Source organism: Triticum dicoccoides, chromosome 1A, assembly GCF_002162155.2.
Source record: "Triticum dicoccoides isolate Atlit2015 ecotype Zavitan chromosome 1A, WEW_v2.0, whole genome shotgun sequence".
NCBI lineage: Eukaryota > Viridiplantae > Streptophyta > Magnoliopsida > Poales > Poaceae > Triticum > Triticum dicoccoides.
Window position 1 is genome coordinate 40,894,959 of NC_041380.1, and position 9,038 is coordinate 40,903,996.

A 9,038-nucleotide genomic window follows, 5' to 3' on the forward strand; every position below is an offset into this window, starting at 1 on the left:
ATAGGACTTACATGTGCAATACTTATGACACATCTAGATGTGCTTTAGCAAAGTTTAGGGCTAGTAATAGGCGCCGGCGCACCGGCCCAAACTTGGGCCGGTCAGCGCACAACCACCCGATCTATTTAGTGCAACCGTTAGATTTGCATCCTTCCCGCCGTAGCGCTTCGTCCTTGTGCCTTCCCTCGCGCATTGACCAACAGGTCACGTCCATGGCGGACCGCGCTTTCCGCCGCATTGACCAACGTGTCCTCGGTGGCCTGCGCTTGCCGGCCAACAACGCCACGCGTGCTCATCTCCTCAAGTGGCCGCCTCCCTGCTGTCGCATGTCGCCTCTCCGCTGACTCTGGTTGGAGCAAAAATCACCCCCGCCATGGTCGGCGAGGACCGCTGATTCAAGCAAACGCAGTCGACGGGCGGTCCCCAGCATCATTGTCGGTGTCTCCCTCATCGCCTTCAGGATAGTCGCAGCAATCTTCTATCGTTCTAGTCAAATCGACGGTTGTAGCAGAAAAATGTTGGATGTAGCTATCCGCATTGTCGGTTCCAGCAAAACCCGTCGATGCAGCTCCCCTATCATGCTGATCCCATCGCCGGTTCCAGAAAAAAATGTTGTCGGTTGAAGCAAAACGGACGCATGGTTCCAGCTATAATACCTCTCTCCCCCGCCACCGTCTGTTGGTCGTAGCACCACGCACTGCTGGTTCACTAGTATAAGAAGGACCTAATGTGAGACACATTAGTCCCGGTTCGATTTTGGCCTGGTACTAATGGCACCATTAGTACCGGTTCGAACGGCTATGCATTAATGCCGGTTCGTGTTGAACCTTTAGTACCGGCTCGTGCCACGAACCGGTGCTAAAGGGGTGGTGGCAGGCTGGCGTCAGGCTGGGGCCCCATGATCACCTTTAGTACCGGTTCGTGGCACAAACCGGTATTAAAGGGCTAACCTTTAGTACCGGTTCGTGCCATGAACCGGGACTAAAGGGGTCTGACCTATAGTCCCGGTTGGAGACACAAACCGGGACTATCGGGCAATTTTCAAACTCTACCCCCCCCCCCCGTGTATCGCCATTTCAGTTTTGAAAAAATTGAAAGAAAATGATAAAAACTTCAGAAAATAAAATCCTTCGAGAGGTAGTTATATTACTACACCTACTAGTTATGAAAATTTAAAAACTTAAATTTGGACATGTTTTGCAAAAAGTGTAGGGAAAATGTAAAATGGCTATAAATTTTGCATACGATGTTGGAAAAAATGTATAATATATCAAAAAATTCAGCACGAAAATCCGCATCCGATTTTGACCGCCTGTGGCCTGTTTGCAATTTTTTAGAATCCTCAAATTCCAAAAGGAAAAAAAGATATGCTCAAATTTTAGTTTTTTTTTAAATTTTGGTCAAACTATGGTCAAACTACTTATTCAAGAAGTATTAATGTTACTACATAATTATTCAAGAATATTAGTGTTACTAAATAATTATTTCAATTTTTTGAATTTTGGTCAAATCTGATCAAACTATGGTCAAACTTATTTAAGAAATATTAGTATTACTAAATAATTACTGTTTTTTAGAATAATAGTTTCAAACTCAAATGGTGAAACGAGTGACCTAATGCTCAAGCTAAACTGCTGAGGGTTAATAGGATTGACAGCTTACATTTCTCAGTAAAACAATAAGTGCAGACTTGGAAAGTAAGGGGAATAGAACTCCGAAGTTAAGTGTGCTCAGGTTGGGAGAGTGAGAGGATGGGTGACCGACCGGGAAGTTAGACGATTTGGAATGAGTGATCCACACTTGAGCAATTAAGAGGGGTGATTAGAGACTAAATCATCAAATAATTCAATTCAGAAAATTGAAAATCGAAAAAGAAATCAAAAAAATTTCCAAAATTTTCAAAAAAAAATTCAAAAAAAAATCTTTAGTACCGGTTGGTAACCCCATGCCACGCGCGCGAGCTCACGCCACGTGATGGGCCTTTAGTGGCGGTTCGTGCCGAACCGGTACTAAAGGAGGGCCTTTAGTGCCCACACTTTAGTGCCGGTTACAGAACCGGCACTAAAGGCCCTTACGAACCGGTTTTAAGGCTCTTCGCGAAGCTGGTTGCAGCTCTCTGCAGTGCCATTGTAGCTCTCAGCATGGTAGCAATCCTCGCCATTGTAGCTTCGCCATGGTAACCATTGCTTGTTCCAACATTCCAAAAAACACTGGTTCCAACACCCTCACTCGTTGGTTGAGGCTTTTCTTGCTGCTTGAAGCTTTTCTCGACACCCTGGTCGGAGCTTCGCTGTCGTGTCATAGCTTTCCCGTTGTTGTGGTTGAAGCTTTTTGTGACGCTGGTTGAAGCTTTTTGCGATGCCGGTTGAAGCTTTCTGCGTCACCTCTGGACTTGCAACAAAAAAAGAGCGTCTCGTCTCGTCCCCACGGCGTCGTCGGTTCCACCATGGCAGTTTGAGCTTGCAGCAAGGACATGGCATCACCATGGCGATGTGGACGACCTGGACAGGGAGGGGGGAGGGGGAGGGGGCCCTGGCAATGGCGTCACGTGCCGAGGAGGGCGACGGGAATGGATGGTGCATGGCCATGGCGTCGCCGTGGCGAGCGGCTGTCTGCTTGTCAGTGTGGAAAAGCTCGTATCCATGGCCGCCGGGGCGTAGCTCTAAGTCCACGACAACGCGTGGTGTCGGGGGAAACATATAAGATTGTTGGTGGTGCGGGCCCATGTAAAGCGTGCTCGTCCAATCAAGACAGACGCGTGTGCGAGGCGACCAGCCGAAACTCGGCCGGTCTACCGTATGCAAACATTTACCTTTAGCAAAATTGTTAAAAAAACTTCTTCCACTGATGAAAAAACACGTAAAATGTTATCTCGCAAAAAATGTTATCTCGCAAAAATGTTATCTCGCAAAAAATGTAAACACGTAGCTTTCCTGCTATTTTAAAACACACATAAAATGTTATCTCGCAAAAAAAACACGTAAAATGTTCTCTTGTGCAAAAGGGGGCCCGCATGCCAAATTGCCAATAACAATGACCGCCGCATCCGCTAGCTTCCCGCCAGCGCTGGAATAGCCAAAAGTAGCAGCATCAGTTCGGCGCCGTTCGCCTTGACCGACGACTTCAGCGCTCTCCACCGGCCCCGTGAAGTGGGAGCAGGTAGCACTGCGAGTACGCGGTTTCCTCCGATTCAGCCCGGCCGGTCCATAATAAATCAGTTCAATTGCTAATTTCATGTCAGTCAACATTTGCGCCCCACGGGCCATGGCACCACGCGTTTTCACTTTTTTTTTGGAATGTTGGTAGTTCTACCAAATTCATTGATCAGGAGAAAGAAGATTGGTCCAGTTTATAAGGGAAACCGGACCCAAAAACCATACAAACTGCGCCTTTCGGCAGCAGCACACACAACACATATCCTAGCGAGCCACGGGTCCCTCTAACCGGATCCATCTCCAGGACGATGCCCCCAAGAGAGAACACGACACCGAATGGCGCCGCCATCGTCTGATTTAAACTAGATCAAGAGTTTCCCCCGGAGCACGTTGGGAAAGGCAAGGTAAGAGCAGCTATATCGATGCCTCCAACGAGGAAGCGACGCGTGAAAGCGCCGCCGTCGACGACTCCGGCCGCAACCGGAGTACGACTTTCGCCGGCAGTCTCACCTGCATAGCCCGAACCCAGGATCCAATCAGCCTACACAGCGAACCACTATCCCTGCCTCCACGGCCAACCGCACCTCCCCGACGAGCTCGACGTGTTTCCAACCTTGCATCCACACACCCCACTGGACGGAGGATGCAACCCCTAGCGGCGCCATTCGTCTCCCATCGGAAGGATGCAACCAAGCACCACGACATTCGTCTCCTCGAGGATGCAACGCCTGCCGGCCATTCATCTCCCGACGAAGGATGCAACACCCGCAGCGAGGCCATTCCTCTCCCTCCAGCCACCACCATCACGGCCTCCCACCCGAAGCAGCATCGAGCTCACCGAACCACCAAACAGAAGGATGAAACACCAGGCGATGGTGCCATTCATCTCCCACAGCCTCACCCGCACGGGCAGCAGAAACCAGATCGACCACTGCTCCCTGCGGAGCTCCCATGCGCGGGCCTGGCCGCTAACGCCCCAGCACAGCCGCAACCCTAACACACCAGATCCGGGCCGCCAGAGCCACGGCGCGGCATCCAGGCGCCAGATCCGGATCCCCGGCGCGCGAGCACAGCGCCTCCCTGCGCAGCCAAGCCGCTCCTCCGGACGCGGTCACCCCGCGACAGTGCGCGCCCTCGAGACGCCAGATCCGCGCGGGCTGGAGACCTCGCGCGCCCACGGCTCCTACGCCGCGAGCTGCCTCCTCCTCGCGCCAGAGGCGCGCGCTAGCCACCCCTCCGCCATGGCGTGCCGAGCAGCGCCGGCCCGCGCACAGCCACACGCCGCAACGCCTCGCGCCTGCCTCCTCCGCTTGGCGCAGCTGCCCCGCAGCCTACCTCGCGAGCGGGAATGGAAGAGCTCGCCGCCGCCGACACCACACGGGCTTTGCCCGGGCGGCGCTCGCCGGCGGCGGCGGGGGAGGAGGGGAGGATGGGTGGCGGCGGTGCCCGGCGGCTAGGGTTAGCGCTCGGGCCGCTTGCGGGGAGCGACACGGAGCTCGGGGTGAACATGTGTGAAAAAAACTTTGTAGACCGAACAAATATTAGAACATCAATGTGTGAAAAAACTTTCAGATTTTTTGGTCTGACATAAATATACAAAATGAGATTTTCTTTGAATAAAAATATTATTTCAAGTATTTAAAATGCATGAAAAAATCTGAAAGTTTTTTCCTATATCGTAGTTAGAATGTATTGTTGTTCTGCAAAATTTAAAGTTCATATGTTGTGTCGTTTAAGAGAAACAAAAAAGACAAATGTGTTTGCACGGATCTTGATGCATAAATGGATGGCAAAGATAAGGGGTACCGTGTAGCGTGAACTATGGAAGGGAACCAGCCCCTGTGACTGGACGGGCGTAGCCTGCAGCAACGCTGTGCTGCCTCGTGGTGATGTTGTCCTAGTTGTGGACAACATTTCACTTCCGTTCCGCCATATTCATGGCAGGTTGGACAATCTCCACTTTGCAGACTTGCCTTATCTTGTCTATCTGGACCTCAATTTCAATTTCCTTTTGGGACCAATCCCGTCAAGCATTGGAGTTCTGGCCGAGCTTGCTTACTTGGATCTGTCCTACAATGGCCTGAACGGATCTATCCCAACTTCCCTAGGTAATTGAACTAAAATAATCTCCCTTGATCTCTTCTACTACAGTTTTTTCTACCATGCCTAGTAATGTATGAATTTGATGAGCCTTCACTTACCAACTAAGTCCTGCCTGCTGCACATCATGAGCCTTCTCCTAGCCTTGGAGCTGCTGCTGCTCCTGCTCGCCTTGCCACACCTTACTTCTGCCTCAAATTCCACGCATCCGTCACTGTATCGGCAAGCCAAGGCACTTCTCCAGTGGAAATCAAGCCTAGAGGGATGGAGCTTTGAGCTGGACTCATGGACAAAGGTAACCAGCCCCGGTGACTGGACGGGCGTAGGCTGCAGCAACGCCGTGCTGCCTCGTGGAGTTCTAGCCGAGCTCACTTACTTGGGTTTGTCCCAGAATGGCCTGAATGGATCTATCCCAACTTCCCTAGGTAATTGAACTAAACTAATCTCCCTTGATCTCTCCTACTACAGTTTTTTCTACCATTCCTAGTACACTATGAATTTGATGAGCCTCTCCACTTTGCAGACTTGCCTCATCTTGTCTACCTGGACCTCTGTGGGAACTCTCTCTCGGGCCTAATCCCATCAAGCATTGGAGCTCTTGTCAAGCTCGTGTTCTTAGATCTATCCTACAATTTTCTCAATGGACTTTTCCACCATCCATAGGTAATTGTACAAAACTAACGACTCTCGGTCTGTCACACAATTTATTTTCCAAAAGATCCATTGAAAGCATAGGAAATTTGACGAGTTCAGAAAACTTAGATCTTTCCTACAATCACATAAATGGTTCCTTCCCTTCAATCATTTTGTAATTAGCCTCTCTAACAACACTAGATCTTGAATCCAATCAGCTTAACAGCATGTCACCACCACAATTTCGATCTCTTATAAATCTATCATATCTGGATCTTTCCAACAACCAGATCACGGGTTCCATTGGAAGCATAACCGGTCTAACAAGTTTAGAATTCTTGTATCTTTCCAACAATCTAATAAATGGTTCTATCCCATCGAACTTTTCGAAATTGATCTCTCTTACAACACTATCACTTAAGTCCAATCAGCTTAGTGGCCTATTACCTCCAGAGTTAGGATCTCTTGTTCTTCTAACTGATCTGGATCTAAGTAGAAACCAGTTTCTAGGAAGCATTCCACCTCAGATAGGACATTGCCACCTTTTGTCATCGTTACTCATATCAGACAACTTATTAACAGGAGAAATACCACAAGAATTTGGTTATCTTACCAACCTATATGAGCTGGACTTGAGTAGAAACAATTTAAGTGGCACCATCCCAGGGACCTTTTCTAAATTTTCCCAACTGTATAGGATGAATTTATCATATAATAGTTTGGGTGGCGCAGTTCCATTACTTCCATATGCATCTGTCTCTGGACCCTTGATATCACTTGACAATAATATGGATTTATGCGGTGAACATTTTTATGGTGTAAAACCATGTGAAGTACCAAAGCTTGACAGAGAACGACAAAGCAATAAGCATCCAAATAAGATGCGACCTATAATCATTTTTTCTTCATTTTCATTTGCCGGCCTTGTAATAGCAAGCATTGTGGCTGTTTGTTGGAGAAGAAAAATCATAAAAATTACTACCGAAAGCAAGTCTGGAGATATACTTTCCATATGGAATTTCGATTGGAAGATCGCGTTCAAAGAAATACTCACTGCAACAGAAAATTTTGATGAGAAATATTGCATAGGCATTGGAGCCTACGGATCAGTCTTCAGAGTTGAGCTTGGAGGGGGGAAGATTTTTGCAGTCAAGCTCCTCCACTCGATGGAAGAATACAGCGATGAGGGGACATTTCATGCTGAGATTGAAATACTGACGAAAATAAGGCACCGATGCATCGTCAAGCTGTATGGATTCTGTTCCCACTCCCGGTGCAAATTTCTCGTCTATGATCTTATCGAGAGGGGAAGCTTATCGTCTATTCTGCATGAGCAAGAGCTAGCGATGGAGCTAAATTGGCCCAGGAGAGTTGTTGTCGTGAGGGATGTAGCTCAAGCTCTCTCCTACTTGCACCATGACTGCGACCATACAATCGTGCATCGTGACATAAAAAGCAGTAATATTCTTCTGAACCTCGATTATAAAGCTTATGTCTCGGACTTTGGCATGGCGAGGAAGCTGAAGCACCGTTACTCAAGCTGGAGCTCTATCTTTGCAGGGACATGTGGCTACATAGCCCCAGGTACATACATGGGCTTAATATTTTGTTTATCCTTGAATTAATATGAAAACGTGATTCAGAAAGAGACAAAATGTGGTTTTGTTTTTTTGCTGCAGAATTGTCATCTACCATGTTATGGACAGAGAAGTGTGACGTGTACAGCTTTGGCGTGGTTGCACTGGAAGTTTTGATGGGAAAGCACCCGGGTGATTTGCTCCTTCCATTCTTCTGCGGAACAGAGCAGCCGGAAAAGCTCAAAGACATCCTGGATCAACGCATCGCAGCACCGTCAACCATTGATGAGGGGAAGGATGCCATTTTGGTTGCCTTGGTGGCCTTTGCTTGCCTGCAAGTCTCTCCAAAAGCTCGGCCAACAATGCAGCAGGTATATCAGGCACTCACGAACAGAAACCGCCCAACGCTGATGCTCAGGCCATTTCATGAAATCAGCCTGCAAGATCTGCACGATTACTGTGGCGCCATGGAGAATATACGAAGCTACATACTAGTCTCCTTTGTTGGCAACTACATGTTTGGCACGTTTCTGTTTGAGATAATGGATCTATACTGCCAGGCTTGAAATTTGAAGTGTCATGTATCAAGAGATTGATATGAACAAGAGATTTCTGTGGATAACTGGTTCTTGAAGCGACATTTTGATATGGCAATTAGCATCTTAACATTTTTTTCTCGAATACGCATAGCATGCGTATCTTACATTAAAGAGAGAAAAAAGGGGTACAAGAGCCCTCCACCGAGGGTGTTACAACACACCCACTCCACCGTATCAAGGGTACACACTACACCTCACCTCCGACCCACCTATGTATCCACCTAAAGAAGGGTTCCAAGTCCGACCGTATGAGGCCGGCCGTCTTCCAAGCCCTACCCTCCGAAAGGATCCTACCAAAGAGTCTATTAAGTGACGGGGAGTCGCCGTCAAACACGATCCCATTTCGATGTTTCCAGAGCTCCCAAAGGGAAAGGATGATGATGGTTCGTGAGTCCCTCGCCGGCATGCCGTCCCCTCCTATGTTTACCAGCCATGATGGTACCATGTCGTCCTGCGTTGGCGTCCACTCCGGCTTGCCCAGTGCCGTGCAAATCTGCAGCCAAAAGGACCGGGAGAAGGCGCACTGAAGCATGATATGGTTCATCGTTTCATCCTCCTGGTCGCAAAGAAGGCAAACCTCCTGATGCAGCAGCCCCCTCCTGGCCAAACGATCTGAGGTCCAACAGCGGTTCCGCACCGCGAGCCAAGTGAAAAAACGGCACTGAAGGGGGGCCCGATTTTCCCACGTTGCTGCCGCTGTCGGGACCACCTCCCTGCCTGAGAACTTCGCCGCGTAAGCCGAGCTAGCAGAGTAGACCCCGCTCCTCTCCCATGCCCACACGATCCGGTCGTGCACTCCCTCCTGGAGTTGATATCCTTGGACCCGCTCCCACAGCTCCATAAAGTGGAGGAGCGCCGGCCCTTCCAAATTCGGACCCACGTACTGTGCCCATGCGCCATTAGCTAATGCCTCGTTGACGTGGAGTTGCCGGCGAACGCGTTTGGGAATCCTGGAGTAGATGGCCGGTGCAACT

At 49.0% G+C, this 9,038-nt stretch overlaps 1 pseudogene; it reads left to right on the top strand.

Moving 5' to 3' along the window:
* The first annotated feature begins 4,027 nt into the window (after positions 1–4,027).
* On the top strand, positions 4,028–8,031 carry LOC119350711 (annotated as a pseudogene).
* The last annotated feature ends 1,007 nt before the right edge of the window (positions 8,032–9,038 follow it).